At 49.8% G+C, this 22,079-nt stretch overlaps 1 protein-coding gene across 4 annotated transcripts in view; it reads left to right on the forward strand.

Annotated features, from left to right (window-relative positions):
- The first annotated feature begins 3,195 nt into the window (after positions 1-3,195).
- Positions 3,196-22,079, forward strand: part of FAM53B (family with sequence similarity 53 member B) — a 102,947-nt gene continuing 84,063 nt past the window's right edge. The window contains exon 1 of one of the 4 annotated variants that reach the window (XM_084772715.1): positions 3,196-3,727. The gene's annotated coding sequence lies outside the window, so the exon portion shown is untranslated. Of the gene's footprint in view, positions 3,728-3,823; positions 4,233-13,466; positions 13,783-22,079 lie in introns of those variants that run through there. The other 3 variants (XM_084772718.1, XM_084772716.1, XM_084772717.1) reach the window with 3 other exon arrangements.

Here is a 22,079-nt window from a genome sequence, read left to right on the forward strand (position 1 = left end):
ACCTGCCAACTTGGAAGGCAGGGTTTGTGCTCAGGACATAGGCTTACAACCCACACTTTGTGGTGCACAATGCCGTCCCAGCTGCCATGCGTTTGTACCTCAATGGTGCTAGACACTCGGTTACAAAGCTGCGCTGCTTCACATGTGCAGATTTCAACGGTCATTCCTTTCCAAGTTGCTTTCAACTCTTCCTTTGTGTCAAAGGAGTGAGATTGGTATCAGTAAATTCACTGCTGTGGTTATTTTTCAGTGGAAATAAATTTGGTTTATTTTTGGATTAAAAAAATACAATTTTCCCTTTTAAGAATCAAAAATGCTTCTAAGTAGGCTAAAATATCATGTGTTTTATCTATCTAGCATACATATGTTATAGCCCTAGATTTCTGATTTATTTTCATAGGTGACTAAAAAGCACAGCATAGAACAAAAGAATTAATGTATAATAACATGTATAATAGATAGAGGGTGTTAGTTGTAATTCAATGTAGATGTGGGGAAAGTTGCAGAATTTTTCTAAGATCCACATATGAAAATTGCCCCAAGGCTCAGAGTTTTGGCTTCTAACTCTGACCAGAAACTTTACATATTTTCCCAAGAAATACATTCTTATCGACTTGCTTTCAGTAGCCAGTCTCTTTGAAAACATTTCAGGTGGATTTGGTGATGTCTGTCTTCTCATAATCTATTATAAGCAATTTTAAAAGGTTTTGCTTGGGGGGAAAAAAAGGTCTTTTCAGATGTAGAAAGAACAGTGTGAAATGTGAGTGACTGGCTCTTAATACAGCAGGGTGACAAAGAGGCGCAGTGGCTTTTAGAGGCTGAATGAAGGGGTTGGTACACAGCATCTGCAGACTGCTGTTGGGCCCAATGTATAACACGGCTGACATTTGTTTAGTTCACTTTGTTAGTCCAGATGAATTCCTATGCTTATTCTCCTACAGCGTTTCAGTGGTGTGCTCCTAGACATAGGGACTGAACATGCACTGGCACCGACTCAAACTTCGAAGCTTAGCTCTTTGTAGTTTGAACATCACATTGATCTGGTTCTACAGGCATAAAAATAAAACACCCACTAACTGCTTTAGACACTCCTTAGTGCATATCAAAAGCAACCTTTACCCTCCTCTCCACAGATGTGCTTAGGGGAACACTTCATTAGCTTGTTGATACAAGTTATAGTTGGTTACACCCTTTCTTAATAAAATGCACCTTTATTGTCTCCTGTTGCTTAAGAGCTGTAAGCTTGGAATTGGGGAGCTGTAGCAGTGACCCTCAGGGAAGGATACATGGTGCATACCGTGCATACAAGCAACCCGCTATTTGCTAGTCCTCCTTTCGGGGGCAAGCCAAAAGAACCCTTGATCCCTGGGTCTCAGATTGGCCTCAGGATAGGAGACTGAATAGCAGCCCCTGCATTTTACACTTTCCGGGATGCTGCATGGTTTTACTCAGGCTAGTCCTCACTGAGGATGGTGGCAGAGTTACAAGCGGTCAGTTTTTAGGTTTGTCGATTCATTCCTGAATTGGCCTGTGAGCTTGTGCTTAGGTGTCTGGCTGCACTCTAAATCTGGTTCTGATTTGCCTGACCATTTAGACACGAGCCCCTCCCTCTGCCCAGTTGCTCTTACCCAACCTTAAATTCAGGTGACAGGATTTGTGTCTGTTCTGAATTAAACAAAATGTTAATACAACAACCTAGTGGACAGGACTTTTTGTAGTAGTCATCACATTTAGCATTAAGAAGCAAAGGTGTGACATAAGCCTTTATGTAGGAGTGACATAAGCCTTCATGTATGTCTTTTCAGTCTTGAAGATTCAGATTTAGACAACTCCACTGGTTAGCCCAGCTCCTTAAGCAGAAATTTTAGTCCTAGGCAAGGTCAAGAAAGGCCAAGAACCAGAAAAACAGGATGTTTAGGGTAGGAAAAGGTGTTAGAGCAGAGGAGCTGCCATAACCCCCATCTTTGGAATTTCATGAGACCAGCATGGTCCCGAAAGCAACAAGAGTAATGGTTGCAGTAATTGTTTCCAGGCGTAGGACCCCTGGCATCTTGATTTTTTAAGTTGACCTGATGAACTAGTAATTGCAGGGATAAACGGAATGTTTGCCAGCAGGAGTCACTCTAGGCCTCCCAATAAAAAGTTAGTGCATTAAACTCCAGTCTTACAGTGCTTGGAGGCTAAGGGGATAGTGCTGTGATAAAGTGACTTTTGGGAAATGACCTTAAGTGTATCATAGTAGCCTCTGCTTTCCCCTTGTGCCTTCTTTGGACAGAACACATGCTTCTTATGGTTCTTAACATGGTTTTTTTTTTTTAAAGGAAGTAAGGTTTGTGGATATAAACATACACAAAATACATTCTATGAGTTAGCACATTTTGACTTCATTAGGGCGATCTGATTATGTTCATATCTCTCTGAGGTGAACAGACATCCTTTCTTCCGATGAGCATCTTAGTCTTTTGGCAAAACCTCTGGAATGAACTGTAGTTAATGTGAAAGATGTTAGCTCATGCTTTTCTGAAAAGAATAGGTCCAGTGTGGTGTCAAACTGAAGTATTTCAGTAATAGACATGAAATCTAATAGTTTCCCAAATGCACACAAAACTCAAAAAGTTAATTGTTCATTTATGTTTGATACTGGGATTGCAACATTGGATTAAAACCAATTAAATGTTCCTCGAAGCAACAGAAAAAGTTTCCTGATTTATGAATAGAGCCATTCAAATGGTGCAGACGCAATCCATGTAAAGTAATGAGGTGTTTTGTTTTTTTGGCAAAGGGGAACGTAAAACAGACATAGGGACTTAAAAAAAAATTCTAAAAATCCCTCTTTGGATCAAGGTTAATGACACACATCAGCAGGAAGGAGTGATGGGAAATGTAGGGCTTCATTTCACAAGGAACGTCGTCCCCTCCCCCAGGTGAGCCGCACAATGAAAATACTCTGCTTATTCTATCAGGGCTACATTCCTGCACTTAAGTCAACATCCTAAGTTACAGAACTAAACATGCCCTGCCTCTGCTTAGCAACCGCAAATCCTTCCTTCCCCACTTGCATGTATTTTGGATGTGGCATCTGAAGTACAAATTCCTCTATTTCGATCGCACCCAGAGTGAGGAACAGTGCTTTATTATCCTAAAGTGTGGCCGCTCCAGGCTCCCCTCCCCACCCCCTTGTGGTCCTGTTCTTCTCAGATAGGATCGTTACTTTTAAACTGCGAAGCCTAACCCGGAAGCTGGCATTCCGAAGCCCACGAGGCCTGAGATTCTGCCCTCTGACTTGTGCGGGGCTACTTCCCGCGGGCCGGGCCTCCAGGCGTGAGGGGCGCGCGGTGCGGGTTCGCTGGACACCCGGCAGCTCTGCCGGAGGCGCGCCGCGAGCCCCCGTCCCAATCCCCGCCCACCGGCGGCTGCGCGCACTGCACCTCGTAGCGGCACGCCGGGCGCCCGGGCCGCGACGCCGCCCGCACAGCGCCACCGAGTTCACGCAGCCGCGGTCGGGCGGCCCGGCGGCGACGGCGGGCACTGGCGGCCTGGCCAAGGCCGGTTAAAGGGACGAGTTGCAAACAGTTCAGGAAGTGACAAGTCGATTTCCTCCTCCTCGGGAGTCGCACGGTACAAAGCGCTCGGCGCCGGCAGGAGAGCGTGCGCACGGCGGACGCGGGCGAGCAGCCCGGACGACTTGGCGAGCTCTAGCAGTGACGGCCCGCGTCCGGCGCGCACAGTAAGCGACCCGGCCGGGTGACCGCGCCTGGGGGCTGGTCTGGAGCGGGGTCGGTGCGTGCTCCCCGGGCGCCGGTAGGGGAAGCCCAGCTCGCGTGCGCAGCGCTCGCTCTTTTCCCTAATGCTCCTGGCTTTCTTCCCCCGCCTTTCTCCTTGTTAGGCGGCGAATCGGGTGATTTCTGCCGGCGCCGAGTCTCGCTCGCCCCGGTGCAGGCGTGAGACTTGTCAGCGCGCAGGCGGGGGAAGAGCAAACCTGGCGCTGCAGAAAAGTCTGCGCTCCGAGGGCCGGGCGGGCGGCCACAGAGAAGGGTGCGTCCGGGGTAACCTCCCTCTCTGAGGCTCAACTTGAGCCCCGGCTTGTGGCAGCAACGGAGACGCTGAGCCCCGAAGTTCCGCATCGTTTGCAGACAACTCTTTTGTTCACGGAAGTTTACACTCGCCACCCCCAGGGATGCGGGCGCGCAGGGACGACTCCAAGGCTGCCTGACTGGCCCGTGTCGATGGGGGTGAGAAGGCGCTCTGCCTCGGGAGGGAAAGCAGGCGGCGTGGCTGCGACCAGGGCTTGCGGAGTGGGGGTCGCCTGTACCGGCGTGGTTTTTGCACATGGCGAAGAGGGCCGTCCGTCACAGGATACTAGTCTAATCACACGTGTGTGTGTGTGTGTGTGTGTGTGTGTGTGTGTGTCTGTGTGTGTGTGTGTCTGTGTACACGCGCGCGCTCCAATCTTTGATTTGCGAGCCGGTGGGAGTCAGGTTCCCAACTAGGGGTTTCTCTTGGTGGGAGCAGGACGAAGGAGACTTGGACATCCAGAATCCGAAGAGGGTCTGTGGTTTGAGTTTGCCCCAAGTGTTTTCTTGGGTAACCCCCCACCCCCACCCCAACCCAAGCTCCTCTTCCATCCCCGGGACTAGGGGAACAATGCTTGGGGTGTGGGACAGGACCCTGGATTTGCGTGGGCAGGCTTGCGCTGGACCCTCGCCTTCAGACACCCCCTGATGCCAGGCTTGCTATTTCTGACCGCCGGGTTCATTAACACGTACTGTACTTAGTACCATGGCGAACAAAGAAAAGCTCTTTGCAGCATTTGGTGAAGGGGATTCTGCCTCCTATAGGCCACACTCTTGAGTATTCCATACGATAGTATCTGGACTCTAGTGTTGGGAAAGTGGCCCCCGCCGCGGGTTGCATTCCGGTCCTGGCCCTTGGGCTGGGCATTTGTGGTGTAGCCGCTGTCGCTGTCGCCGTGGTGCTTGTCTCGCAGGAGTTGGTGCAGATGGAGCCAGGCTGATGGTTGTTCAACAGGAACAAATGTTTGTTGAATTGTTGGACGGTGTTTGAAAAAAAGGGACTGTTCTCTGTTGACTGCTTCAAGAGTTGGAATGGCATTGTTTATTGGCCCAGGAAGCCAGGCAAACGTCTTGCGCTCCTTCAACATATTAGCAGACCTCCAAATGACATGCTAGCATATGTGTTCCCAGCAGTCTCCACGCCTGGAAGGGGGAATTTCTCCTTGCTGAATTCTGGGCTGTAGGTTACGAAAGATGCATCTTGATTTGGGGCACTGGGGGAAGAATGGTTTCTGCCTACCCATGAAACTCACGCTCCAGACCCGGGCTAGGTTTTGGTTTCATTTTAATTTGTTCACTTATGGAGACTTATCTCAGTTACAGTTTTGACAGTGAGTTGAAGGTTTGGAGATCCCCACCCCCACCCCCTTTTTGCTGGGCGCTAGATTAGCAGAAAACAGCTAACTTGTTCCAGGTGATAGGTCCCTTTTAGTGAAAGAAGGTTTGAGTCGTAAGTTAAGTAACGGTTGTTGTAGACTCAGGGGTGTGCTGATCCTGTTCTGGATGCTGTAGTAGGCAAAATGTCTAAGAGTCTTGGGGGAATGCCTACGGTTTTCTCCCAAATGCCCGCATAGGGAAACAAGATCCTCGTAAGACCAGTTCAAAATAGTTCAAGGACTTGCTGTACTTCATCCCCCCTGCCTCCTTAGAAGATGAGCTTGATGTGTGTTCATTTTAGCTCAAAGCAAGGATTCTGGAAAAGCTGGTGTGTGATTGCTGCAGAAGTGGACTTGAAGGTTGTTGAAGACAGGCTAAGTTCACTGCCTTGATTGGTAATGATTCTAATGAGTTTCTGCCCTTTATTTTCAGCACACTACGTTATGATATGGAAAGAGCTTCAGATAGGTACTTAAAGGTCTTTATAGAGGAGTCACTCAACAGACATTTTACAGGAAGCCCTTCCTGGGCTGGCTTGGGCTCTCCCTCTCTCCCTCTCTCCCTCTCCCTCCCTCTGTTGACTGCTGTCCCCTAGCATCCCCATCCTTTAGTTCTGTAGAAGCTGTTTTGCTTTCAGTGAGACCGGTTGAGCTGGTGTCTGACCTACCAAAGGAACTCAGCGAAGGTTGGCCTTCTGGCCAGCTAGCTCTCCTCGCCTTCAGGAGGGAGCCATGCTTAACTACTGTCAGCAGGGGACGCCGTGGAGCAATCTGGTGCCCGCGGAGCTCTTTAAAAATCGCACACCCTCCTCACCCACTCCACTTGTGCTGGCGCTGAGGGCCGAGGGCTGGGCCCACTGTCTCAGTGGATGTGTCATTCAATCGTGAGACCTTCTAGGGTTAAATCATGCAGAGTATGGAAAACTTGTTTGTGCCCCTAAGGGGGGGGGGGGGAGAGACTGAAATAAATACTCGGGTCAGCACAACCCCCACCGCCGCCGCCGCCGCCGCCGCTGCCACCACCATCACCACCACCACCATGTACACCTCTCTGATGTGTAATAAAAGAAACCTGCAGGCATAATTTGTTATGTAATATGCTGATAGTACAAGTTTTGGTTTTAGATGGAAACCAGATGTGAACAGACTCTGTTTAATTGATCCGGCAACGAGGGGGAGGGGTGTTAATAGATTAAGTAGCCCTGCAAACCCCAAAGGTGGTTTGTTTTTGTTTTAACTTGTGGGGAGAGCTCCAGCCAGTCTCTGGGCTTCCTTGAGGTTGCTGCCTCACTGCCCTTGCTTTGCTGCAGTTGTCCTTTTTGTCAGACTCCTCCTCTCTCGAAAGAACCGGTTTGTTGCCAGCACGAAGCACATGGCTGGCTCTGGCTCGGCTCAGCGCCGCTCAGCTCTGCTGGGCTCCATTCCCCCTTCTCCTCTGGTCCAGCTGCTGCCCTGCCCTTCGCGCTCTGCAACAGAGACTACTGGCCCAGGGACCTGGGTGCTGCCAGAAATGCTGACTGCTCTCCTTTCTGAAACGCTGTCCCGGAGGAGCTGGTGTTCGCCCTTGTTCAGTGAATACCTTTCCCCAAAATCTGTGAACTCACTCTCCCTTCTCTGATTAATTTCTGTTTGTTTCCTGCCTAACTTTATGAAGGGTTTTCTTTTTTCTTTTTTTTCTTTTTTTCCCCTCTAAACACCCCAGTCACCTTTATTATTCTCCAGGGCTGGGGACTGCTTGGTAATAGCTGACCCCATTAACAGTAGCTTCATTGCTTGCTGGGATGTGAACTTTGGAAACAAACCCAGAGGCTTAGATATGCTGATGTGCCCTGAGACTTGCTTAGAAAATTTTTTGTTTTAGTGCAGTTTACATTAACATGATTAATGACCACGCCGCTGGAAAAGTCTATATTCAAAAGCACTTTCCATTCTCTAGGGTTCTTCATATGGCGAAGTAATTGTCTTTGCCAAACGGCATTGTTATAGAGGTAGCTTCTTTGGCTTTAATGCAGACCGCTAGTGCACGTGGCTTTGGACGAAGGTTTGGCCTTCGTGGTTTTGATGGTGTCTGTCTTAATTTAGGAACCTGGGTCGGAAGGAACCTGTATTCTTGTCTGAGCAGAAATTAATGCTTTTGCTGATAAAAAAAAAATGGGAGAAACTTGGCTTTCAGGATGTTTTGGAGGGGGTGCTGGGAGGCTGGAGCCAAGGACAAAGTTGCACCCCTCCCACCTCCACGTGAATGGAGATACTTGAGCCTTTTTATAAAAAAAAAAAATAGAGATGTCCTTGGTCCTCCTCCCCCCATGGTAGTTGTTAAATGCCAATTGATTGAGAGGGCAAATGCTGGATGGGTGGGTCTGAAAGCAGCCTTAGGAACCCGAGAAAATAAAAACACATTTGAAGGACCCTGGGAGATTTTTGCATTTCAAAGGGTCTACCTTGTAGACTTTCACATCACGTCAGGGGTTACAGAGAAGTGTGACAGGCACCCCCACTCTTTTAACCGGTCTCTCTCTCTCTCTCTCCCTGCTGTGGGGGCCGGAGGGGAAGCTGCCTTTTGCATGGGGGATGGGAGCAGTGTGGCCAGATCTTGCCGGGACATCATGGAAACTGTATTACTCTCAGGCGGGTGACAGCAAGTCATGTTGGTAAACAGCCCGTTTGGCCCCAGGATGGGGTGGCAGGCCAGCATTTGACTCTTTCCTTCTCCCTTTATACTAAGAAGCAGATTCCCTCCCAGTGCTGATATAATACTGTCCCCCAAGGCTGTAGCCCAAAAGATGCAGGCTGGTGTAAGATGCTGAACAACACCTACGGGTTGTAGAAGGCACTCCCTGTGCTTGGCTGCCTTGTGCACAGCCAGCCTGCACTTAACACTGAAGAATCTGAGGCTTTGAGAGGACAGGTACGTGGTCCAAGGCCACCCACAGCTGGAAGGCAGAGAAGCCAGTAGCACTAGTGGAGTCTGGCTGGCCAAAAAGCCTGCTCTCCCCTACACTGTGCTATCAGCCTGAGTGTCACAAGCCAGAGGCACTAGGTTCTGTTTTATCTCAAAGTGTAAATTTTGTTTAGTCTTGTTAGCACAACATTGAAACTTACAAATTTTAACTGCTTCCTTCTCCCTGTGTCTCTCTTTTCTACACCCCCTCCTCCCCTGCCCCCCTTTTTTTCCTTCTTTAATTGAACTCTTGAGTTCTATCTTCTGCAGACCCAAAGGCAGGGCCTTAGCTGGGGAGACTGAGATGCTTTGCTTGAACTTTACAAAAGACAGATTCACAAGAAAATGTAATTATTCCCAGTGACCTTCTGGGGGGAAACAGGAAGTAAATTTGGCAGCTCCACCCTTGCCATTTATTCAGATTCCATTTTTTCCACTCAAGAGGTTGTTAAGAGGGTTTCCAAAGGCGAGTGGGTCTTTTTTTTTTTTTTAATCTACCTTTTTATTTTTTGCATTTGTAATTCAGCTGTCTCAAAGTAAATTATGTTGCGGTGCTTACCACCCCAGATTTGTATAGTGTCTTTTTTTGTTTTTTTGTTTTGTTTACATGTCTGAAGTAATCAGAGAATCCAATTGCACATCTTCCAGCACAGGGGAACTGGGTCTGCCTGTCCCTGCCAGGGCTGGGCAGACGTTCTTCATCCCCACACAGATGGTTCAGTGCAGGCTAGTCCCAGTGTGTGGATATGCTGTGGGGGAGTAGCCTTCAGCAAGGCCTGCCTGCCTAGGTCTCCGACCTTTCTTTCTCTAAAGAGTTTGTGGGGGAGGGTTGTGGGGGAGGGCTAGTTCCTTGTGTGTGAGTTTCTAGATGGCAGGGTAGTAGTCCTTCTGCGTGGCTGTGAATTACTTACCATAGGGGTTTCCCCCCCAAAAAAACCAAAACCAAAACAAACAAACAACAACAAAAAAAACCAGTTGCCTAGACTCAGACCTGATTATATCTTGACTTCTGAGAATGTCCTGGGTTGGGGGATGGGGGGAGGACTTAAGCACTGGGATTTTAATATTCCTGATTTGATTCTGTCGGACATTCGAGACCCAGGACAGGCCAGACCCCACCATACTTTGGTCTCTTTAAGCAGGGGATTAGGAGCCTTCTTGTGTAGGAGTGAAGCAAAGTCTTTGGAATTTTCCATTGCTGCCTCATCCCTGTGAGGAAGAATCTGAAAGGTACTCACCTCTGGGCGAGGTGCCCGCTGTGGATGTCACCCAGGTAGTTCCTGTTTCTGTTGTGGCTACCCGGTCCCTGCTCATGGTTCCTGAGATCTCTGAGCTACCTTCCTCAGAGCTGGAGAGGGCAGGAGGCTGCCCAGACAGGGTGGTTTGCAAGCAGCATTTTCTGCACTTTTCTTGAGGTGTAGCCCATGATGCTCCCCTCAGTTTCAGGGGAGGCAAGATGCAGTTTTGGGGCCAGGGCGCAGCCCAGTAATCTTCCCATGAAAATGAGGCCTAGTTCCACCTCACCGCTCAGAGCTGTTCATAGGATCACAGTGCGTAGAGTTGGCCAGTGGTCTTGGAGAGAGCCCCTCTGACCTCCCAGTCCTAGAAGGAGAACTGGAAGAGAGATCCAGCACTCTGGATATAAGGTGGGAGCAAGGTGACTCCCGAGATCACGTGCTAATCCCAAGAGGAATCAGCCTGTCCCTCCATAGCCTTCACCCTACTGCTGGGAAATCTTCACCTGGGATCTCATCCCAGCCTCGGGCCATCTGCTTTCGCACAGGTCAGAGGGCTGGCCAAATCACTGCCATTCAGAGTTCTTCAACCAATCAGCACATACTCTCTGGCTCTTAGGTAATAGTCCCTGCCATTTTCTGCCTCTCTGCCGGTGCACGCTTACCTCAGCTGAAAGGTGGATGATTCCGTGTGTTCAGCCAGTTCTCTAATGTTCCTCACTGAGAGATGGGCATAGATGGACAGGCCGGAAACCTGGGCAAGATGGGCGCCATGAAAAAGGTGTTGGCATCTTAGCCCTCAAGTCTGTGTGGCAGCAAGTGAGGTTAGTTTGGGGCTGATATAAAGGCAGGGAGAGGGCGAATTCTCCATGACAGGTTTTCTCACATATATTCTGAGGACATTGCCTGGGCCTTGCCGAATGTCCAGCTTGGAGGTGGGCACCTTATTTTATTAGTTTATTTGCTGCTCAGCGTCTGGCCGCGTGTTATTGTTCCGAGGGATCTCTTGCCCTCTTGAGAGGGCGGCTGCAATTTGATCTCAGCTCTGTACTTCTACCATGTCATGCCTTACCCATCAGTGCAAAGGAAACAGACTTTCTGCTATAAGTTAGCATCGTGTACTCCTGCCGCGAGGGGCAGGAGTATAGCTGTGTATAGCCATGTGGTAGGTTGCTTCTGTCGGCTCTGTTCACCTTGTCCTGTGGAGGCCATCTTCCCTCCCAGGCTGAAGTACGCAGTGCCCTGCAACATAAAGCCCAGCTGGAAGAGGCCTTGCCTGCTCTGACAGTTACACTGGCTGAGGGCCTGGAGTCAGAGGGAGGTTCAGCCGTCTTGCTGCATGTTTAGAGGTGAAAGTTAATATCAGTTGCTGTTAGCAATCCTCTGGGTGATGGGAGGGAGTCTGTCTCCTGGGGTGGGGCGCTGGTGGGTCAGGTGTGTGTCTGTGGTTTTGTGTCTTTAAAAGGTGTGGGGAATGCAGGGCCATCCCTCGGGCATAGTTCTAGGGACGGGCCCTGGGAACTGTGTCTCCATGCAGTCCCTCTGATAGTCATGTGACTTTCCCAGTTGTGAGGTAGCAGGTACTATACTGCTTCCTAGCTGGGCATAATTTGCCTCTGGGCCTCAGGCTCTGCAGCCTGCTTGCATGGCGCCAGTGTTTTAGGAGGAAGATCAGGGGTGTGTGTGTGTGTGTGTGAGAGAGAGAGAGAGAGAGAGAGAGAGAGAGAGAGAGAGAGAGAGAGAGACAGACAGACAGACAGACAGACAGACAGACAGACTGACTGACTGACTGACTGATTCCTGACAAAAGGAGAGTGGTGCCATGTGGAGGGATGTAAAATAGGAGATGACTGGCAGACATAGTTTCTGTCGTGGTCCAGGGCAGTGTACTTGCCAGTCAGGAAGTGGGAAGAACCAGAGACTGTTCATTATCAAGGGAACTTAGAGCAGGGGCTAGGTGAGCCCTTGATCCAGTGACTCGGGATAGAGCCTGTATCCCCAAAAGGCTTCTGTTGACACAGACTGCCCATTCCCCGTGTGTGCTTGTGGGTCTGTCCACGTATGCATGTGTGCATATGCATGTGGAGGCCAGAGGTCAACCTAGAATATTCTTCCTTAGGAACCATTCTGGGTATGGAGCTCAGGCACGGAGCTCAGATTGGGCCATAGCACTGGCCCTGCACTGCCCATTTCTAGCACTTCTGATCCCTGTGTCTCAGGAGTATTATTACATTACTATCAGCCATAACTCCTGAGATACACAAGTCTTTCTCTTCTTCCCCCTCCCCCTCAATCCCCTTCTGTTTGTTTGGTGACCTCAGACTCATTATGTAGCCAAAGCTGGCTTTGTGGTCCTCCTGTCTCAGCCTCCAGAAAGAGTACTAGGATTATAGATGTCTCCCACTGTCCCCATCCAAGTAGAGATCTGAAATTTCCTGCTGTACTGCTGGCCATTTGGGGAGACATTACTTGACAGAAGAAAACGTATTTATGGGATTCTGGGAGGGGCCCTGGTTCCATGTTGTGTCAGCCTTTCCCCTTGGGAGCTGGCCTTAGTCTTCAGCCGTCCTGTGTTTCTTCTTCCAACCTGTCACTTGTTTTTGTGGAAAGCACAGACCCTGCCTGCCGTAGTGATGGTATAAGGGCTCATCTGAGTTTGTCAGATCTGGTAAATTCCTGTCTCAAAGAGCTAAGAGCCGAAAACACCAAATCCTAGCTTCCCAGCGTGGAGACTTGAGTTATGGTAGCCAGTGTAGTAGCTGCTTACGGAGGTTCCTGCCGAGTGCCGCACAGTGTGATTACTGTAGTGGAAATGTGTGGACACAGGGACTCACAAGTTACAAAGTTTTGCGGAAGTCTTTGGAAGGTCGCCTGGATCCAGCTGAAGGGTAGAGGCCAGGCCATCTTCTCAGAGGAGGTGGCATTTGACTCAAGTCTAGGGGCTGAGCAGGGGTGTGGTCAGATGAGGGCGGAGACAAGGAGCTAGCCTGGCCTGGGGAACAGTTGTGTGTGCCAAAGGCACAGCAAGAACAGGGAACCATCTCCCGGACACTCCTGACCCTGGGTACCAGGGTGAGAAATGATGGGAAAAGCTAGCCTGGTCAAGGCCAGGGTAACTGTGGGTACCAAGCAGAGGGGTCAGGACTCTAATCCTCTGAGGGATGGGAACTGCGGATGGCAAGCTGATGCTTGTAGGTTTGAAGGCTCTGTGCCTGGATCGGCAGCACAGTGCAGGCTGGGAGCAGACAGCTTGGAGGCCACTATGTGACCTGGGAAGGATGTGGTCCACAGAGGCAAAGAGCAGGTGAGGGCCAGGAGTAAGCATCAGGGGGCTAGATCCCACTTGATGAATAAGACTGGTTGGGCCTGCCATACAGCTGTCTGTGAGACTCAGAATGTAAGCCAAAGGCTGTGGGGTCCATCTTCTCCAGTAGGCTCCACTAGGTGCCATCTTCTTGGTGGTACTGCTGACCGAGGGTCCTCCCCTTTTGACCTTGGTGCAGCCTCCAGGCTACCCCTGCGCTGCCTGTGTGACCAGAGTGACATGGTCTAGTTTATTTTAGCCACAGTGAGCATTCAGTGGGGGCACCTGGGACTTGCAGGGGCGGCTCACATCTTACCCGTGCCTGCATTCAGCCTGGCATAGGTTACAGATGTCTGACTCACTGTAAACATCCCCCACCCCACCAGCACCACCAAGGGGAAAAAGCGTCTCATCGTGTTGATGTGATTGGAAAAGAGCTTTGGTGCCCCTTGGGCTCTGTCAAAGCATGTTCTCTGAGGGTGGGGGAGTTGCTGACACAAGCACTGAGAAATGGCCTGCCCAAGTCACCTGATTGCTGGCGGCTGGCCTTCCTGAGCCTCACAGCCCTCAGATACCAGCCCAGATTCCAGGCCCAGTTGACTGGGTGGCATGTGACTCTGGCCCAGAGGAGGAGAAGGAAGAAAAATAAGGAACCTTTGAGGAGGCGGCGGCTCAGCAGCACCAGCTTGGCCTTTTGGGCGTCTCTTCCAAGCCCTGTAGAGTCTGCTCATCAGCACTGACTCCTGAGGTGGGATTGGATGATGAACCTCTAGGAAGGCTGACATTGGCTTTGACCCGTTCAAGGAAGGGGAGAAGACAAATTGGGCCTCACTGAGCCAACATCGGCCCACAGGTGAGCTGCACACTGCAAAGAAAGCATAATATGGCCAGAATAGGAGGTGGGACCCCCGCGGATCAGGTGGCCAGGCTACTTGGTGTGGTAGGCCATCACTCAACAGGATGTACCTTGCCTTGGGGAAACACTTTTTCTTTCTTTCAGGTTGTGTGAACTTTAGGCACAGCCTTGTGTGTTGTGTGTGGTTGTGTGTGTGTGTGCGGGCATGTGTGTGTGCGCACTTGCTTGCTTGCTTGCTTGCTTGCAGGAAGTCACAGTTTTGTGGCATGATTCTCACTCTGCTACATAAGTGCATGGCCAGCAGCCTGCTCTCTTCCCCTGCAGAGCTTCCTGGTCTGCTAGCTTCCTGCTGGGCTTTGAACCAATGTGTCATATCTGACCCAACCCAGTCCTCCCCCTGTATTTGCGAGAGAACAGCCAAGCACAGACACTCCAGTTTTTCGGGGAGTTAAAGGTGGCAAGGGACCTAGTGATGCTGGGCACTGCCGGGCTTCAAGTACCCCCCAGAGACAGAGGGCTTAGTTCTCTGCTTGAGTTGGAGCTGAGGAGGGGACTGAGCACCATTGCTGCTCCCTGAGAGGCTGAACATCTACTTCTCAACTGGCCTTTGTCTAGTTTGTTTTTGGGGGGGCGGGAGGTGAGGGGGGCCGCCTGTTGCTGCTGGTGCTAGGGTTGGATCTTAGCTGGTTATGTTCCGTGGCTCTGGAGAAGGTGGTGGTTCTAATGACCTTTTCTGTGGCTGCCGATAACCATAGTAGATGGATGGAAGAGAGGAAAAAGGGCAGACACTTGGTGACCCCCTGTGTCTGCCTGGGAGCCTAAAACTCAGTCCCAAGTAGAGTAAGAAAGAAACTTTCACTCAGTTTATGTAGGAGCTGACCTAATCGTGTGGAGATTTGTGTGCCTCTGACAGGCGTTGGAGAGAGCAGTGGCCAAGGACGGGACAACAGTTGGCCGTTTTGGAGGCCTCGTGGGAAGGTGGTGCCGTGGTCCACAGCCTGAATTCACCTGGTTCTCCAGTATGCTGGATGCTATGCGATCCTTCATGGTGGAGGGTAGCTACCATGGAAAGGTGTTCCTGCCAGTACTGGTGCTGGCATGGAGTCAAGGACCAAACCTAGGACCACTTGACATCTTAGAATCTTAAGATGCTATTGACTCTTTTTTTGTTCTTTTTAAGAACTTGCTTTTATTTTTATGTGTATGTGTGCCTGGTATCTGTGGAGACCAGGAGAGGATCTTACATCCCCTGGAATTGGAGTTACAGGTGGGTAGGTGTTGGAAACTGAAGAGCAGCAAATGCTCTTAACCACTGGGGCCATCTCTCCAGCCCTGACTCGGTGTGTTTGTGTGACTTCCTCACCTGAAGCCCACGGTTAGTACAAATGATGCAGTTGGTCAGGCAGTGCTCTGGTAGGGCCCCCACCATTCGGCGTGACTGAGAGCAAGAGAGCCTGGCAAGGAACCAAGAGCTCGGAGCCCCAGTCCTGTTTTCCCTAGTCCTGCCCTTGGATTGCATTTGACCTTGAGCCCTGGCTGCAGTTTACTCCTCTGGCTGGATTTTGCCCTTCTGTAGACAAGGAATCCACAGTAGAGGAGGAATACATTCATAGGGTGGTACGGTCAGGCCCCTCGGGACTTTTGCTCTCATTTAGTCCACAGGGACCCTTTGGTGCTTGTCTCGCATGAACATGGCCCGACAGAGCTCAGCACTTAAAGGGGGTGGGGAGGGCAAGGTGCTGAATGGTTTACAGTCTTTTCTTTTAAACCCCCTAGCCACCTCAAGAGGTGAGTGTGTGTGCATGTGCTTGTGTGTATGGGACCCAGAGCCGCATACATGTGCCAGCCTGTGCTCTATTATTGAGCTGTACCCGCAATGTACTTTTGGACACTTTTAAGAAAGTAAAGAATTTAAGGTCCAACAAGATGTCCAGGGTCATCTAAGTGGCAGTCAGTAGTCCTGAGGTTTAAAGTCCCAACCTTGTACTCTGTCAGGCGTTGGGAAACTGTAGGCAGATGAGACAGGCTTTCTCTGTGTAGCCTTGGCTGTCCTGGACTCGCTTTGCAGACCAGCGATCTGTCTGCCTCTGCCTCCGCCTCCAGAGTGGGATTAAAGGCATGTGCTACCACTCCCAGCTTCCGCTGCTTATTTTTATAAATAAAGTTATGCTGGAAGACAGCCACACCCATTTCTTTAAAGAAAGATTTGTTTTTATTATTTTCAGTTATGTGTGGGTGTGTGTCTGCACGTGGGTATGTGCATGTGGGTGCAGCTGCCCTCAGAAGCCCGAGGATTGCTTGGCGCTGGAGTCACAGACAGCTGTGAGCCATCTGACGTGGCTGTTGGGAATCAAACTCAGGGCTCCTGGAAAAGCAGCAAGCGCCCTTAACCACCGAGCCATCTCTCTAAGGCCAGCCACACCCATTTCTATGGCTGCCTTCAAGTTGCTATAGCAGTTTATAGACCAGATGGTCTGTGAGGCCTAAACTATTTACTACCTGGCCCTATACGGAAAGCCCTGACCCTTTCTTTATATGGTGCTCCGTACTCCGGATTGTGCTGTTCAGGGTGGTAGTCACAGGACACACGAAACCAAATGGAATGCAAAAATCAGCTCTTCAGAAATGTTGGTCACATTCTAAGTGCAAAGTGGCCCCCGTGAGTCATTGCAAAGCAGGGGCATGCACCCTTGTCCTCCCTGCAGACCGTTCCATCAGGTAGGAGGGCTCTAGTCTCCCAGTGTGTGAGGAATCAAAGTTCAGAGAACCAGACGTGTAGAGGAGACAGTCTGGTAGAAGACTAGATACTCAGAGCTCCTTGGCCTACAGACACAGAATTAGAAATGAACTCATTTCCTCGGAGGACTAGGGAAATATCTGTCCAGGCAGAGGGAACCCGGGCTGATGCGCAGCACTGCCCTCTGACCTGTGACCCTGTAAGTAGTCCATAGCCCTGCTGTTCTTCAGACTGTAACTCCAGCTCATCCCTCTTAGCTCAGAGTTCCCCCTGGACCCTTTGGCCTCTTTAGCTCAGCCACATCAGGAAGCCTGTGTGTATTTGCATGCTGGGCCCTTCGGAAGTCTCCAGCCCTCCGTTTTCCTGTAATCAGGGCATGTTCTCTGCTGCTCCATCTGGACCTGCTAGGATCTACCACCGTTCCTACCGAGCTGGCATAGGAGAGTCTCTGACCTGATGCTGTGGCCCTGCTTGGCTACAGGCAGCAGACAGGACTTTATTCACTCAGGACGGTGGCTCTTGTCCTAGCTGATGTCATGGGGCCTTCTGAAAATGCGTCCATGGTAAGCACCAGTGCTTTCTGGTGAGTGGTGTGGAAGAAGGCTGAAGGGTAGTTCTGGTCTTGCTCGGTCCAAATATATTCACAAAATCATCTCTGGGGAGGCCGGCGAGGGGCAGAGGCACTTTTAAGTGTCGAGGTGAGTGAGAAGAGCGTGCTTTCCAGTAATTTGGATCCAGCTACTCAGACGTAAGTGCTACAACCCTGTCCACCGTACCACTAGCTGCTGCTGGACTGAGCGTGAGAGAAGCTGTGCGGCTGCTTGCTATAGGGCTGGTCCTAGTCTGGACTGGGCTGTTGTGTCAGGTATATGTGAATCTCCTACGGTGACGCCTATGTGACCCTCTACTCCCTCTGCAGATGACTACCATCCCCTTTATATCCGAATGGAAATACTTTAAAATGCATATGTGAGGTGCAGGGAGGACACTTGGGCTGGAGTGAAAAGAGGAGACGGCTGGATGAGTCTGGTAATTGAGCCCTGTAATATTTTCACGAAAGAAGTGGCCCAGTAGTCGGGAGGACATTGGGTGTTAGGAGGGTGTATGTAGATAGAAGAAGCTTTGTCTTCATGCTTCCAAATGCCTTGGAGGGGCGGCAGACTTAACTGCAGGCCCTCCTGTCAGCTCTCGGGACCTCTGGCAGTGTGCTTGCCTCCAGCTGGCTGCTCCCACAACTTTTCTTCGCCCTACTTTAGCCAATGGCCAGTGAGAACATGGAAAAACTATTGTCTCAACACCGAGAAAGGGGGTGCAGTTTGTATTCCTGCCTAGGAACCTTGGTTTAACTATGTGGAGGGTTACCTGATTTTTTTTCCCTTGCAGATCTGGCATTGGTTGAGTGTCCATGTGTACATCAGTAGATTGTGTCTCGGTAAGACTGGGCCTGCCCCAAAGGGACAGATCAAGCTTGAGCCTCAGGCCTGGTGGCCTGGAACCTCTCTTTCTCACCCAGCTTTGTTCCCCAGCCACATACCAAGCTGCTATTTGAAAGAGAACTCTTTGGCTCTTCTGGGTGGCTTCGCTGACCATATATATATATTTTTTATCATAGCCTGCGGGTAGAGATGTAGGTTGCTCTCTGTGGGGTGACATCTTAGAAAGCCGGCTCCATTCAGCTTTCCCTTTGACTATGTTGTTATGGTACATGACATTTTCATTTGTCCTAGGCTATCTTGAAATACAGGCAACTCCCCTCTTGTTTTTATATCTTGCACAGAAGTCATCAAAATAGAATCCTCTATTCTCTGCAGGACAGGGTCAAGGGGGCAGTTGTCCATTATGATCAAAAAAGCCAGCAGCCCAGAGGCTGCTCTCCATCTGTTCAGTTTAAGGTATTTGACATGGACTTCACTCTGTCCCCAGCCTCATCTTAGGAAGAAGCCAGAGGAAGATATCCCATTGAGGTGGCAAAAATCTTAGATGCCTCTGTCACACACAGTGTAAGCCCGCCATTAGAAGGCGTGGCTCAGCCTAGAAAGGACTGGGTTCGCTGTCTCTCCAGTCTGCCCTTGAGGAGCAGGCCTGCTCTGGGGCTGGGAGTCTCATGGGTCAACTTGGATGTGCACAGACTTTTACAGTCTGAGCTTCCTAGTTTGCATGAGGCCTTCAGTTAACCCACAGAGTGAGCCGGGGAGTTATGCAGGGGCTCCACATGCCTATGGATTTCTGAGACCAAAATTAGTCCATACGGCTCTTCGAACTAGTATGAAAATCTGTATGCCTGGTGTCTTCAGGGATCTGAGTAGGTACCATCATTCAGACTACAGTCTGCACAGTGGTCCCCTGGGGTCCAGATGGAGTCCTTGCAGTTCGCTTGGCCCAATGATGACTTACCAATGTTTGCACTTCTGGCTGCTCCCTTCTCTGCTTTAAGGGAGAGATTTATTTTGTTTTTCATTATGTGTCTGTGTGTGCCTGTGTGAGGATACGTACATATGAGTGCAGGTGTCTGAGGAGGCCAGGGGCCAAAGTTCCAGGTCGTTGTCAGCTGTCTGATATGGGTGCTGGGAATTGGATGCTGGGCCTCTTCAATAGAAGTATTCTCTCTTAACTGCCGATCATCTCTCAAGCTCCGCCCTTTGATTTTTACATCATTTATTTTAACATGTTTATTATTATTATTATTATTATTATTATTATTATTATTATTATTATTATTATTATTATTATTGTGCGTGAGTGTATATGCCGTGAAGCACGTGTGGAAGTCAGAGAAAAATTTTGTGGAGTTGATTCTGTCCTTCCACTTAAAAATTTTAATAAATTACTAATTTTTATGTGTTTTTGCCTACATGTATGTCTGTGCACCACACATGTGCAATGCCTCTGAAGGCCAGAAGACAGTGTCCAATCCCCTGTTACAGACAGTTGTGAGCCACCAGCAAGGGGCTGGGAATTGAAGCTGAGTCCTTTGTCAGAGCAGCCAGCTCTCTTCGCCGTTGAACCACCTCCTAGCCCCTTTTGTTCTACTTTTTTTATATGGGCTCTGGGGATCAAATTTCAACACCTTTCACCCACCGACCCATCTCACAGCCCCTACCCACCACCTTGTTTGTGGACTGGCTGGCCATGTAGCCCAGGCTAGCTTCCAGTTTGTTATGTGGTCAATGCTGGTCTTGAATGCTTAGTCCTGTTTATCCCTCCCGGGAGCTGCAGTTGCAAGCATGTGCCGCCATGCTAACGCTTCAGTTGCTTGACAGGATTTAAATATCACAGGTTTGTACAAAGTAGTGTAGCATTTTGGCCTCTGTTAATAAGCTGGAAGAGATGGCTCAGTGGTTAAGAGTACTGACTGCTCTTTCAAAGGACCAGGGTTCGATTCCCAGCACGCCACATGGCAGCTCGCAATTGTCTGTAACTCTAAGATTGGACACCTTCACACAGACATACATGCAGGCAAAACACCAATGCACGTAAAATAAAAATAAGTTATTTTAAAAATTAAGCTGGAGGGTTCTTGGCTTTGGCTGAGGCCTCTCCATCACAGCCGCACAGCATTTATATGTACCAAAGCTCTTTGCTGTTGGTAGGCACATCCTCTGAACACAGTGCTGATCCTACCCAGTGCAAGCTAGCTCCTCATCTTTCTTCCCTGTGTAGCCCCATTGAGCATTTATATTTGAGGTCTCTGGAGTGGCCAAGACATTCAGGAGACAGGTCCAGAGCCTCCCCCGCCAGGTTATTTGGTGCAGGGTTAGCTGTGAATGAACAAGGTTGGTACAGACGCCCGGCAGATTGTCTTTTCCAGTGCCTCAGGTCATTGCCAACATAACCTAACTGTTCCGCCCACAAGGAAACCCCCAAGTGAGTGGAAGCTCGGAGATTCTACGTTCCCATGATGACCGCTAATGGAAAGCCACACGTGTCCACCAAGTCCCCAGGGCCAGTCTTACTCCAGGGCCCATCAACTCTGTGGTCCTTGGGGGGGGGTCACTTCAGGAGGCCAACCCAGGGATTCTTTTTGTTCCTTCCCTTCCTCAAGCACCCTCAGTCTGAGAAGTACCTTCATGGTTTACGCAGATACTGCAAGACTCTTACTAAAATAAGCATTTTATCTTTAACGTCTCTTGACAGGCCGTCTAACTGCCATGTCAAAAGTAGATAATTTCTGCTGGTGGTGAAGAACTGAGGAGGATAAACTAAAGTGCCTTGCAGACTCTTGTAGCTTGTGCTTTTCAGCAGAGGTTCTGGGAAACTAGTGGAAGTCAAGACTGCAAGTGGCAATGCATACTTGAGAATGAAGGCCAGGTGATGGTAGCACACCTCCTTAATCCCAGCGTTCGGGGGGCAGAGGCAGGCAGATCTCTGAGTTTGAAGCCACCGTGGCCTGCAGAACGAGTTCCAGGACAGCCAGGGCTACACAAAGAAACCTTATCTCGAAAAGCAACAAAACAGAACAAAAACACCAAAAAAACAAAGGAGCTTTTTTTAGCTGGAAAGATGGCTCAGTGGGTAAGAGCACTGGCAGCTCTTCTGGAGGACCTGGGTCTTGCATTCCCAGGACCCACATGACAGCTCACAGCCATCTGTAACTCCATTTACGGGGATCTTGTTCCCACTTCTAACCCCCATGGGCTCTGCATGCACGTAGTGTACAGACATACACGTCGGCAAAGCACCCAGACATACGAGATTGAACAAAGTTTTTTTTTTTAAAGAATGGAGCATTTCTCTCCACATTCTCCCATGTATCTGATAGTACCACTTCTTTGTCACTCAGCTCCCATTATTTCCTTTGCGTTTCTCAGTGTCACCTCAGTTTGTGGCCAAACTGTGTCACATTGCCTGAGAACCCTTCTTGCCTCCCTTGGTTTTCATCAGAAGCTTGGTGTCTCATCTGTGTCCATCTTCTACAATGGTCAGTCACTGCATGCTAAATTTCAGGCCCTTGGCTTATTAGGCCAAGTCTCTGGAGTCAAAGGCCCTGACTCACAGAGTTGTCTGTGACTGCATTGTGGAGACAGTTGGAACCCTTTGTGCCTCAGGTCCTGGCCCAGAGGAAGTGCTGGGTGTGCTGTAGGCCTCCTGTCTGTCTCTTTCTGGCCTGTTTGACTTTTTTTTTTTTTTTTTTTTTTTACAAGATATACAACCTTTATGGATTCCGGTTTTCTCTTTTGCAAATTGCCATTGCTTGGCTTCTGGGACTGAATTAAATGGTGACTGCTGGCCACCTCTGAGTGTTTCTGATGTATTTACTCCTCGATGTGGCCGGAAACTCTGTTTCTAATGAGCTTTCAGGTGATGCCACTATTGCTGCTAGTGACCTTGGGACCACACTTTGGGACCATGCTGTTGAAGCAGGTGTTAAAGTACATGTTTACCCCCAAAGGACGTAGGCTAATCTATGGGTTCTCACCTGCCTGCTTTGTGAAGTAGTCCTGTCTCTTATGTATACCACCCACTTTCCATTCCTGTCCCTCGCTTTCCTTATCTGGACACTGGATGCCAAAGGAGCTGACCATAGTGCGTTGGAGTTTGAAGCCTTGGTTTCTCCGGG

This window comes from Acomys minous (assembly GCF_964271855.1).
Source record: "Acomys minous genome assembly, chromosome: 2".
NCBI classification, from domain to species: domain Eukaryota; kingdom Metazoa; phylum Chordata; class Mammalia; order Rodentia; family Muridae; genus Acomys; species Acomys minous.